Genomic DNA, 13,680 nt, shown 5'->3' on the forward strand with positions numbered 1-13,680 from the left:
CCCTAGTACACTTAGACTCTTGGGGATTTTTTTTACAAGCATTTGTTTTGGAAAATATTACCCCAGTGAAGAAAGGTAAGTGCCGCCTATTTCCGGTGACTATCAACTTGGATTAAATTAGTATGATGGCTATAAATCATATTATGCTTTGTGTGTGGGCTTAATAAAATCCCGAGAGTCTAAGCTTTCAAACAATATAACATTTAACCGTGTATTTAATGCTTAAACCTAGTGGTCGCGTGTCTTGGACAGCACGGCGGTCACATATGTTGTTTCTGCCATTTGTATAACTTTTTGTTGTTTTCAACTATCAGTGTAGTTTTTATAATTTTTTATTTCAGTTTAAACTAATGTCCTTTTAAGAACAGCAACGGCTCTTTTAAGAGCCACCCATTAATTAAAATTAAGCGCATTTTTTCTTTGTCTCCTCACATTACATAATTATTTTTTGACTTGATATGACACGTATATCACAAAGAATGATAAGAATGACTGTAATATAATGGCTTAGGTTCCTGGATGGCTTAGTGGATAGCGAATCCGTTTAGCATGCAGAGATTCTGGGTTCGAATCCACCTTGGACAGTTCTTATTTTCTAAAACTTTATAATAAAGGTTCATTAGTTGACATTAGTTACCACATTACTTAACATCAACTAATAATGAACTGCACTTCTACAGCATTTATTCATTTTGTTCATGTTAATTTCAACATTTACTAATACATTATTAACACCGTGTTAACATTACTTAATATACTGTGAACTAACATGAACAAAGAATAAACTATATTTTAACAAAGATTACTAAATACAATAATTTATTGCTCATGGTTAGTAAATGTTAGTTAATACATTACATTTGAACTAATGATCCTTATTGTAACATGATTATATTTTTTCCCAGTAAAATCACTGATTGATGCTTTAGTTCAAGATCTTCATGGTGCTTGTTTCAGGAAAAGATAAATGGATTTTCAGGTGTGCTCTTTTGTTGCAGGTGAGAAACTAGTTTGCAAATATAACCATAGTAACTGTGCAGCCATACCCTAGCAACCATGTGGTGCACCTTACGAACCATATTGCAATATAAAGAAGCCATATCTCAGTTACACAACATAAAACACTCAGCACGATGAGGGGAACTGACGTCACATGTAGCCCCGCCTCCAAAAAATTCATTTCCACCAGCAGATTCTGGGTCGTACCTGTGATATGGAGAAGCAGGAAGACACTGCGTTCATATATTAGAATTAATCATCTGTTTTCAGTAATCTAATGACTCTGTAGCATACAGACTATTATTTGGACACTTAAGCCATATTTGAATACCATCGTATGAATTTCACTGCATTACAAAACAACATGTCATTTGAAGAAAGAAACCACAAGCAAACATTCCAATCACAACATTTCCCAATAAACAGACTGAGCGATTTTTAAACACATATTTAAATAGTGGCTTTATTAAAGTCAGAGTTCTAGTGTTGTAGTGTTTAGTTTGCCCCCCTAAACATCTCGTTAAATTACCCTTTAAGTGTAACTTTAACATTGACATTAAAAGTTAAGAGATGTTACCTGTGTAGAAGTGAGGAGTCTACAGCTTTATCCTCCAGATGATGATCCATAGGCTCATGACTCTTCATGGAGCTACAACTGGGTGTTGGTGATTCTGATCTCTTTCCCTGGAGTTTACTGTACAACATTATGGATACTTCTTTAATTATTTATTTACAATCTTTACAGTTTTTAACTCACTTGATAACTGAATGTGGATTTTTACATACAATAAACAGAATGACTTTTTTATGCTCAATGGTGACTGTGGTAGCTTTTTTCACGAGTGGAGCATTAATTTAAGTTAATTTTATATTTACACACTAAACACACTGTAGCACAGAAACTAAGAGTCCAAACCCATTCCAATAGAACACTGCCCCTGTGCACAAAGGACCTGCAAACTGGATTCTGTACCCTTTCACTATAGTATCTAGACCCCATTGAGAGACACTTGGAAGGTAGCATAGGCCAGGCGAACCCCAGAGTGCCATAGACGACCTCTTAGGTCCTGTCTAGACTGATGGGGCTGGCCTTGGCTTGCTGACCGGACACCTTTCCTTATGATAGGGTGCCCGGTAAGCAACACAAGCCTTCCTCTCCTGTCTAAGAGCGCTAGACTGGGGCCAACTACAGATTATGCTACTGATTAAACTTTTTAAATGAAATAATTCCTTATGAAATATGATCATCTAATTGAGATCAGTTGCTTTGCTCGTTTCTGTTTGAAAACTATTAGCCAGAGAGAAATGCTTCAGAAAACTGAGTCGGGCCGACAAACAAAACAAACGTGTAGCCAATGAGCAGTATGAGTCTCCATCTTTAAACTTCAGAGGAAGATCCATAGACCCATCACTCTTCATGGAGATACAGCTGTGTGTTGGTGATTCTGATCTCTTTCTCTGGAGTTTACTGTACAACATTATACACAGTCCTTTAGTCATTTATATACACACTTTATTTTACTTACAGTATATTAAACGTTAAAGGTGAGGTCTCCGATTTTTGAGAAATGCTTCAGAAAACTTAGTCGGGCCAAATAATAAACAAAAATCAAAACAAACGTGTAGCCAATGAGCAGAAAGGGGCGTGTCTTGTCAATATGGGCGGAGAGAGTGTTCAGTGCGCATGTGTGACATTAGCATAAAGCGGTTTTAACGTTGACATGGAGGATAAAAACAAAGAAAGAAAGAAGAAAGACTTACGATAAGGCAAGAAGTAGGACGTGTTAATATAGGATCAGCTTTCCAGCGCTGGAGAGAACTGAAGGAGCAGGAAGTTATTGACTCGGAAACTCCGGCCTATGAATATGTGGCCGACTTTACTTAAGACGCCGAGGCGCTTTTTTCCTTCTCGATAGGTGAGTAACGTTGGTTTTGCTTTGCTACACAGAACTAATATATGCCTTTGTAGTTTACATGATTATGCTTGTGTGTCATTTTTGCTTGTTTTTTTATCCGCAATCGTATTGTTCTTCCCTTCAGCTATGATAAAGACACGTTTCTTTCTGTTAGTCGCCTGGGTTACGTATGTATGTGTGGGCGGAGCTATCGATATAGGGGTGGGACCCGTTTGGGTCATTAACAGTGAGGAGATGTTACCTGTGTAGAAGTGATGAGTCTCCATCTTTAAAGTTAAAAGGTAGAACCATAGAACAGTCACTCTTCATGGAGATACAGCTGTGTGTTGGTGATTCTGATCTCTTTCTCTTGGGTTTACTGTACAACATTAAACACAGTCCTTTAGTCATTTATATAAACTCTTTATTTTATTTACAGTATATTTCCCTTTAAGTGTGACTTTAGCAGTGACATTAACAGTGAGGAGATGTTACCTGTGTAGACGTGATGAGTCTCCATCTTTAAACCTCAGAGGAACCTCCATAGTCCGATCACCCGTCATGGAGATACAGCTGTGTGTTGGGGATTCTGATCTCTTTCTCTTGGGTTCACTGTACAACATTATACACAGTCCTTTAGTCATTTATATAAACTCTTTATTTTACTTACAGTGACACATGAAATGATAAAATTAACCTGGATATTGATTTTTGTATTTTATTCCTCTCGTGCAGTGTGTGTGTGTGTGTGTGTGTGTGTGTGTGTGTGTGTGTGTGTGTGTGTGTGTGTGTGGTCAATCTGTAAAAAGCAAACAATTCAGAATTACATTTTAACAGAAATACATTTTAGCCGCTAATTACAAACAGTGATCTACATAACAACATCACAGAAACTATCAATTCACTAATAACAACACTAATAACTCTCCACGCTGTGAATATATAGCTTTAAATTATTGTTTCGAACTGGAAATGTTATATAAGTTCTAACAAGGTTTTAAAATGACAACAACACGGCTTTTTCTCTCAGTGTTTTTTTTTCTAACTAACTGCAACCTTTTTTTTCTAAGCAAACATGTGTGTCTTTATCACGTGTCTATCATGAGCTTTAAACACAATGATCCCTTTCCCATAGATGTTATAACTCCTTGTATCAATGAAATAAACATATTAATGACCAAGAACTTCCTCAAACTAAATACAGATAAAACAGATCTGCTCTTAGTCGGCCCTCCTAAATGTACTTCATCTCTTAATATTGATAAAATTAATATCACTGGCTGTCATGTAAAACCCCCAACCACTATCAAAAACCTGGGCAAAGTGTTTGATTCTTCTGTCTTTCTCCTCTCACATCTCATCTCTCACCAAATCTGCCTTCTTTCATCTACGAAATATTGCCCGATTACGTCCATGTTTAAATATCAATGATGCCAAGACCCTTGTCCATGCTTTCATTACCTCCTGTCTAGATTACTGTAATGCACCTTTTTATGGTTTACCATCAACTTCTTTAAAGAAAGTCCAATATATCCCGAATTCAGCAGTAATAGTGTTAACACGTGCCCTGCGATGGGTTGGCACTCCGTCCAGGGTGTATCCCGCCTTGATACCCGATGACGCCTGGGATAGGCACAGGCTCCCCGTGACCCGTGGTAGTTCGGATAAGCGGTAGAAAATGAGTGAGTGAGTGAGTGAGTGAGATTGTTAACACACACAAATAAACCCTCCCACATAACCCCCATCTTATACAGTTTACATTGGCTCACAATTAGTTTCTGTATTCAATATAAAGTTCTCCTCACTACATTTAAAGCTCTCCATCGCTCCTGTCCACAATATATCACAGATCTCCTTCACACATATACCCCTGCCTGTGCACTTAGGTCCTCTGACTCTAATTTATTAGAGGTTCCTCAATATAGGCTGAAGTCTTTTGTTGGTAGATCCTTCTGTATTGCGGCTCCCAGCCTCTGGACTTCTCTCCCCAGAACAATCGAGACCTGGAGTCTTTACAGGATTTCAAAACTAATCTGAAAACTTATCTTTTCACTTCCTGTTATTCAAATTCTCAAGTCTCTATTGTGTCTCTATTTTTCTCTTCTGTATTGTCTACCGTTTGTTGCTCTAATGTACATGTTTGTTGATTGGGATGTTTTGATGTTGTGTTTCCTTTTCTATGGTGTATGTGTATGTTGTGTATACGTATAGTGATGTTTACTAAACCTCCTTAATTCTGTTTCATTGTATATCACATCATGTAAAGCGTCCTTGAGATTGTTGAAAGGTGCTTTATAAAATAAACTTATTATCATTATTATTATTATTATTATTATTATTATTATTATTATTTCATTTTACATTTTGATTGGGACTTTTTTACAAGGGCTTTCATTTTACAGCAATCATAGGGAAATAATGTTTATTACAATTATTAAGTTTATTACAAGCATAATAATGTTTATTATGCTTTTGTGTTACTCAATGAAAGAATCAATTAAAGTTCTACTTACAATTAAATCAGTCAAGACATAATTTTTAAAATTTGTATTGCCTTACATCAGGGGCAGTTCTAGGGTTTCATCTTTAGGGGTTTTATCTCTCAGTGAGAATTTAAAACAAGAAGAGTTTTATATTATATATTATATGACTACATAGTAAGCCAAAAGTTATGGTATTATTTAAAATGGCAAAAGTGGACACCAAAATTTTATGCATGATGTAATGATGCCGGTCTTGAATCAGATCAGTTCATGTATGTGTGTATTCTCTACAAACAGTCCAATGAATGACGTCATTAATAAACTAATATTCACAAGACAAAGACCAAATCAATAAATGTTATTTTTATTCAGTATTAAATGGATTGTTTGCATTAATATTTTGTTTGTGCTACAACTCTGGTAATAAGAATAGTGACATTTCACTGCTTTTGGTTGGCGGCTTTGTGGCTTTCCGCCGATTAACTATTGATGGCCGGTTCGTGAGCGAATCGTTCTTTTGAACCGGTTCTTTTTAGCGAAATGGATGAACCGGTTCACCAAATCGGACTGATTCGTTCTAAACAGTTTGCGTCTTGAGTCAGCGCTGTTCCACAAGTTACTAAAGTTACTCACTTTCAGTCATGCCTGACAGCCCCTCCGACTCTAAATAAACTAATATGCCGGAGTTATATGTAACTCCTGTACACTGAACTGAGACATGTTGTGCTGAGAGAACTGTGAGCACGAGCTGTTGATACTGCGCATGCGTGAATTACTGAACCGATACAGCGAATTATCAGTACACTGAACTGAGAACTGTTTCTTTCGGACGCGTCCGAGAACCGATGAACCGATACAGCGAATCATCAGTACACTGAACTGAGAACTGTTTCGGATGCGTCCGACATACTGTTGATGCTGCGCATGCGTGAACCTTCAGCGCAAATTATACATATTGGGATATGCATAGTAACTAGTCATAGGCTATAAACATTTTTATTAAAATAAAAATCAATATATGTCACTCAATATGTCAGTTAATTTTACTATTGACTGTAGTGCAGGTTAGTCTGTGTTTTTATATGCCGCAGTTTTGTAAGTTTATGAAGATTTGTTTATTAACTTTATATCTTTAAAACACGTAAAACATCCACGTTTGCACATAAATGCCTGTACTGGGTGTTTTAGTTGCAAAACTTAAATGTAAGAAACGTATTCAACTAAAATTATGATTACAAAGAACTTTTCGAATGTGTTAAATTGGAATTTGATCATTTGAATAACATCATTACTTCAGGAGGTAAAAGAACTGGTGAACTGGATTTTTGAAACTGGTTCATTAAATCGAACTGTCCGAAAGAACCGGTTCGCAGAAAAGAACCGAACTTCCGATCACTACGATTAACGTTATAGATAAACTCCTCCAGCTCTGCGTGCTCGAGCTTCTCCGTTCAAATAAAGCAGGGGTGTGAAACTCAAATACACAGTGGGCCAAAATTTAAAATTTAAACAAAGCAAAATAACTTGTTTGGTTCCATATTTAAAGGTTCCAAAGGCGGGCCAACGTTGAACAAATGAACCTTTAAATATGGAACCAAACAAGTTTTTCTTCATATTGAATATGGAACAAGCAACGCTTATATAACTTAATAGTGCAGACATGCAAAATCGAACCTCAAAATCTAAAAAAAACATATCAATGGCATATTAAATTAAATTTAAATAAAAATTGTATGCCTCTTTTCTATTTGCAGAAGAAAATGTTAATTATTGCCCAATTTGCAACACACTGATCTAATCTGATGTGCCTAAGCCAGATACCTGGTGTTATGAGAGCCATGAGGGCTCCCTCTGCTGGCCTGCAGAGGATTTGCTGCACTCGAGCATCAGGACTCCATTTCCCACTATTCACTGCACAGCACACCTGTTTCCTGTTGGTAATCACCCAGTCTATTTAAACTCACTCAGAATGCTTCCGTGTTGCGAGGTATTGTTAGCACTGTCTTAATACTGAGCGTTTATTCTGTTCTGTCTGTTTCCCTGTTTTTGACCTTGCTTGTTTTTCGTGTTTGTGAACGTTTGCTGCCTGCCCTGACCTACGCCTGGATTATTGACTTCTGCTCTTGGATTTCCTGTGATGTTGTTATTTGCCTGATGTGTGACCCTCGCCCGTCTTGGATTTTGCCTAATAAATCAGCATTTGGATCTAACCTGTTTCATGTCGTGACAGAATACCTCGCCTTACAAGATCCAGCGGTTTATTGCATCCACCCTGGTTTCATCACTGCATCAGCCATAAACCCAACAAACAAATCCAGCATTCCCAAGTCTTCCGGCACCTTCTCCAACCACTCATCTAAGGATTCAGCAGTGATCTTTCCTCGTTCCGATTGTTGTGTTCCCGTACCCCGACATGTACCGATACAGCGGCATACAAGTCTAAGTGTTACCCCCGTCCACTGAAGAAGAATGGTGGGACAGGTTGGACGACTTGATGTCTCTCCGCCAAGAAGGACGAGCGGTGAGTGGTTTTGCCTGTCTGACTTTATTGTTCTGGACATGTGCGACTGGTTTGAACCTCAGCAACGTGGAATTAAAGTTGTACTTAAATGACTGTTTGGATGAACCTTTGTCGCAAGCAGAAATGCAAAGCTTACAAATTTTGGACTTTTGGGGTTTTGTCAGCAATTTAGAAAGCCGAACCCGATGGAACTTGTGGGAAACCCCAGATGGAAAATCGGGTGACAAAATGGCCACCAACACGCCTGGCTCAGATCATAAAATGGCCGCTACTATGCCTGAACCCTTGTCTAGGAGGGCAATCAGAAGAGAACGCTTCGTGAGCCAGGCTGCCGGGTCTGCACCTACCCCTAAAATGGCTACCATTGTACCTGCCCCTGTTTTCAAGAGGGTTACTACCGTATCTGCACCAGCGGTAAAAAAAGCCACTGTCCTGACAACACCTGTCCCTCAGAGGGCCGTTACCATCCCGGCACCTGTTGTCAGGGTGGCTGCCATTCCTGCATCCCAACCACTTCACAAAATGGCTGCCACATCCCAACCACTACACAAAATGGCTACCTCACCTACCTCTCCTGTTCCTGCAAAGCCACAGCTACTAGTGTCTAGTCTACTGGACCCCCAGATGACGTCTGTACGGGTGACTAAGAGTCAAAATCCAGTTATGTCAAGTTTAATGATCCCCAGGGCTACAGAGGTACGTTCTCTCAGTTCCATGCCTTCTGTATTGGCTATGGCACCGCGGTATGCTTGCTGCTCTTCTGCTCCACCAGGCAGTTCCCAAATCCATGACTCGGAGCCATCTGACTCTCCTGAGCCATCCGAATCTGCTGTTGAGTCCTCTGAACCAATGGAATCATCGGAATCAGCTGATTCACCCAGACCCCCTGCCTCACCTGCCCCATCTGAACCATCAGGACCATCTGAACCATCTGAATCTGCTGAAACTGCCGAATCGGCTGAATCTACTGAAGCATCTGAACCTACTGAATCAATTGTGTTGCTTGAAGAAACGAGAGGGTTTTTATTGCAGGAGCAAGAACTTGCAGCAGCGGGTGTGGCTTTTGTTGTAGAAGCTAAGCCCTCGCGTCAATTTGGCAAACCAGATGTACTCCAGCTTGGAGAGGAAGCAGGGCTGGATCTATCTGTTGAGGAAGAGGAAGATTCTGGCAAGGTCAGTGTTGGTGGTCCCGTTGCGGAGGCACTACCAAGGCCTTATCACGGTTCGGGAATCAGCAGCGATAGTTTGTGTTTTCCGGTTGGTGGGCATGAGCTGAGCTTCTTCACTGAGGATGATGTGGAGCTTGTTGACACACTGACAATTAACTCTCTGGAACTGTCAACCATTCACCCACGGGATTGCTTCGGATCAACAGCAAGGACAGCGGTGACGCCTCCCAAGCGCTGTTCTCCACGTCAGACCTGGGCTCAGAGGTCATGGAGATCACTGAGGATCCTTTGGAGATTGAAGTAGTGGAGGTTAAAGGTCACCGGTCCGATCTGTGGTGGTTTGATAGCAATCACGGTTCTAACAAGTCCGTGCCAGTGACTTCTTTCAAGGAGGCCATGGTGAGGAATGCAAACATGTCTTGTATTGATGAAAAGACTTTGGAGTTGAGCTCTCCAAAATCTGGTCAAAACATTGCTGGTCATAAGCCATACCACATATCCCCTGAGGAGACTTGGGCCCCCAGTGACAGCAGCAGCTTAACGGCTAAGATGTGCTTGGGATCAGACAGTCAGCAAGGAGCATCAGAGTCTGGATGTCCAAAGAATATACAAGAGAGCAACTCCAGTTCTTCTAAGGAGAAACACTCAAGTTTCCCGTCTTTGAGCTGTTTCAAGGACATTATTCCTGATATATCCCCCACAGTGACCACCGACATCCACTCCATGCCTGCTGAAGTCAGCTCGCCACCGTCCTCTGAGGTTGAGGAGTCTCTATCAATGTCTGAGCAGGTGCTTCCTACGGCGAGTGAATCCACGAACGAGGACGAGACGTCCTACTCTAATGGACACTATGGAGATCCCGATTTTAAAGTAGACATGTCTTTACCTGTGAAGATGGCCAACTATGAACTCTCTGCCTGGCCTGAACCAACCAAGTCTCCTGTGTTATCTGTCTTTTGGTTTATTTCACTGGCTTTGCCAGCCCCTCTACCTCCTGTCCCTGTTTACAGGCCAGAGCACCACCCTGGCTGCCAACTCCATTCTGGTCTCTGGCTCCGCCTCCAGCATCACCCTGGTCTCTGGTCCCTGGCTCAACCTCCAGCACCACCCTGGTCTCTGGTCCTGCTCTGGTCTCTGGCTCAACCTCCAGCACCACCCTGGTCTCTGGTCCTGCTCTGGTCTCCGGCTCCGCCGGCGCCGCCCTGGCCTCCTGCTCGGCCGGCGCCGCCCTGGCCTCCTGCTCGGCTGGCGCCACCACTACACGAACTCGACCCGCCCTCCCACCCTGGTTGCGTCTTCGCTCCACCCTCCTGGACTGGGTTTTGTGGACTTGGGAGCGTCTGGAAGCCGCTCGTAGGGGGAGACTCAGTTATGAGAGCCATGAGGGCTCCCTCTGCTGGCCTGCAGAGGATTTGCTGTACTCGAGCATCAGGACCCCATTTCCCACTATTCACTGCACAGCACACCTGTTTCCTGTTGGTAATCACCCGGTCTATTTAAGCTCACTCAGAACTCTTTCGTGTTGCGAGGTACTGTTAGCACTGTCTTCATACTGAGCGTTTATTCTGTTCTGTTTGTTTCCCTGTTTTTGACCTTGCTTGTTTTTCGTGTTTGTGAACGTTTGCTGCCTGCCCTGACCTACGCCTGGATTATTGACTTCTGCTCTTGGATTTCCTGTGATGTTGTTATTTGCCTGATGTGTGACCCTCGCCCGTCTTGGATTTTGCCTAATAAATCAGCATTTGGATCTAACCTGTTTCATGTCGTGACACCTGGCATCTTCTCTTGGATGTTAGTTCATCAATGTCTGGGCTCAGGCTCTGAGCTGAGGAAACCCTCAGTATCGAACGAAGGTGTTCATCAGTCAGACGACTCCTGTGAGATGTTTTTGTCATCTTCATCAAGGAGAAAAGTTGCTCACACAGATAAGTGCTGCCGTACAGGGAGAGCAATTGAGCAGCTTGGGTGCGGAGCTGAGGCACTGTGTCAAGGATGAACTGTGGAAACTGTGTGGTGCCAACAGCATCATACTTTGACTTCAACGTGTCATTACACTGGAGTTCAATCAGCTCCATTTGGAGGTGGTTTGGTGCGTTTTCCACATCAACTGCGAAGGGATTACTAAGCAGTTGAAATCTACATTTCTGGACATCAAAGTCGGCAAATCGCTGGCTAAACTCAGGGCCGAGTACACTGAGTTTTTCAGCAAACTGTGCGCACACGGCAGTAGAGATCTGTGTTTTTATGGTTTGGCAGCAGAGAAAATGGTTAAGGTTTCCTTGCAGCATCTGTTTCTCCCACAGGCACAATTTAGATTTAAAAGCTCTCACTGCTGCGTACATGTATGTGATGATGCGGCTTAACCATCTCACCTCTGTGTGATATGGCACGTCTGCATATTCAGAACCACACTCGTTTAGAAAAGACTTAAACTGGCGGTGATTCAGACCTTTGACTCTTAAAAAATTAACAACTTGTGTTACTGTGGTCATAACGTGTTCCATCTTAAGGGCTTTACCACACAGTGATTCTTTATGTATGATGCAGTGATTCTTTATGTATGATGCAGTAATAATAATAATAATAATAATAATAATAATACATTTTATTTAAAGGCGCCTTTCTAACACTCAAGGTCACCGTACAAAAGAAGAAGAAAAACAACAAAAAATATAGTTATACAATACTTACATAGAAAAAAAAAATTGATAAACAGATAGCTCACCTGCACAATTCTCTTCCCGCATCTTTTCCCGAATCCTGCCCACTAGTCCATTCTTTTTACCTCTCATCGCTGGCGCACCATCTGTGGTTAATCCCACAAGTTTATCCCACGGCAGCTTCATTTCAGTTACACATTTGCAAACCTCCTCAAAGATTTCCTTCCCTGTGTTTGTGCCATGCATGGATTTAAATCCCAAAAGCTCCTTCGTAACACACAGATTTGAGTCCACTTTACGGATGAACACTGACAGCTGCACAGTCACAAATGTCTTGGTGCTCTCGTCCACTGCAAGGGAGAAACAAACGAAACCTTTTCCATCAGCTGGTCATAGAGATTGGTGGCAAGTTCACATGTGCGCTCAGCTACTTTGTTCCTGCACAGGCTTACGTTTGAAAAGGCTTGTTATTTCTCTGGGCACACAGTCACAAACTTTCATCATGCACTTTTTTTTACAAGCTCTCCCTCATTAAAAGGCCGGGCTGATTTTGCGATTTCTTCTGTCACAATATAACTAGCCTTTACAGCAGCCTCACATTGTGATGTGGCTTTTTTGAACACATTGTGTTGTGAAACCAAACTTCTTTTCATCTCCTCTGCTTTCTGGCTCCTTTGAGTCATGTCAGGTTCTTATACTAGTTCTGGTGTTTCGTTTCATAGTGTTGTCTAATGTTGTACTCCTTAGTTACAGACACGTTTGGCTCCAGAAACAAGACAAGACAGGTAGTATAAGGTCACGGTATATAGTCTGGGAGAGAGACACGGGGAGGCGGGGTGAGCGGGGGCTTTCCTGCCGAAACACGGATAGCTACCAAGTTGGCTTAGGGGATAGCGAATCTGTTTAGCATGCAGACATTCGGGGTTCGAATCCACCCTTGGGCACTTTTTTCTTTTTTCTAAAACTTTATAATAAAGGTTCATTAGTTGACATTAGTTACCACATTACTTAACATGAACTAATAATGAACTGCACTTCTACAGCATTTATTATGTTGGCTTTGTAGAAGCCAACATTCTGATTTCCGTTATAAGCTTATTATTATTATTATTATTATTATTAGACAAAAAACTATTTAAAAAAATGCGGCCTAGGGCGTTCGAGCCACATGCACCAAATTCGGATATGTCGTAGACCCTGGCCTGAAGTTTGTTGCTTCTATTTTTCTTAGCGATTGGAATTCCGGCATTCCCGGTTCGGAAGCTCAAAGTGGCCTTTTTTCCCATAGACTTCCATTATAAACTTCTGAGGTTTGTAATTCGGCAAGTTTTCGAGCGATTTACACCGAACTCTGACAGGTTCTTTAGGACCTTACTCCGGAGGAAGTTTTTATTTCGGACTTCCGACGGAATTTTCGGTTTTCTGGTAGTCGACGATCGAACATCCCATAGACTTGAATGGGGAATTCCGAAAATTCCTCTAAGCTCTCACACACACAGCGTGTTCAGAGCTCAGGCACGGCTTCTCTCTCTGTGATCCACGCAGTATAATAATAAGTAGAATCCCATAATGACTGCAGTATTGACATGAAATGTCCAAACCCTCAGTAGCCACTTTTTGCCAAAAGTATTGGCACCCCACTGGGTATCCTGGTGACGTCACTTGACAGCACATGACGTCACGTGTAGCCCCGCCCCCAAAACAAGCGAAATAAAAAAATTGCACAACATGGACATGTGATATATCAAATCACTCAGCACAATGAGGGGAACTGCCCCACGGGTATTCTAGTCACGTCACGTGACGTCACATGTAGCCCCGCCCCCAAAACAAGCAAAATTAAAAATTTGCACAACATAGACATGTGACATATCAAAATACTCAGCACAATAAGGGGAACTGCCCCACGGGTATTATAGTCTCGTCACATGACGTCACATGATGTCACATGTA

General features: G+C 41.5%; 1 pseudogene; it reads right to left on the reverse strand.

Moving 5' to 3' along the window:
- Nucleotides 1-10,815: 10,815 nt before the first annotated feature.
- Nucleotides 10,816-13,023, reverse strand: LOC113641255 (annotated as a pseudogene).
- Between the last annotated feature and the right edge of the window lie 657 nt (nucleotides 13,024-13,680).

This window comes from Tachysurus fulvidraco, chromosome 2 (assembly GCF_022655615.1).
Source record: "Tachysurus fulvidraco isolate hzauxx_2018 chromosome 2, HZAU_PFXX_2.0, whole genome shotgun sequence".
Lineage (NCBI taxonomy): Eukaryota > Metazoa > Chordata > Actinopteri > Siluriformes > Bagridae > Tachysurus > Tachysurus fulvidraco.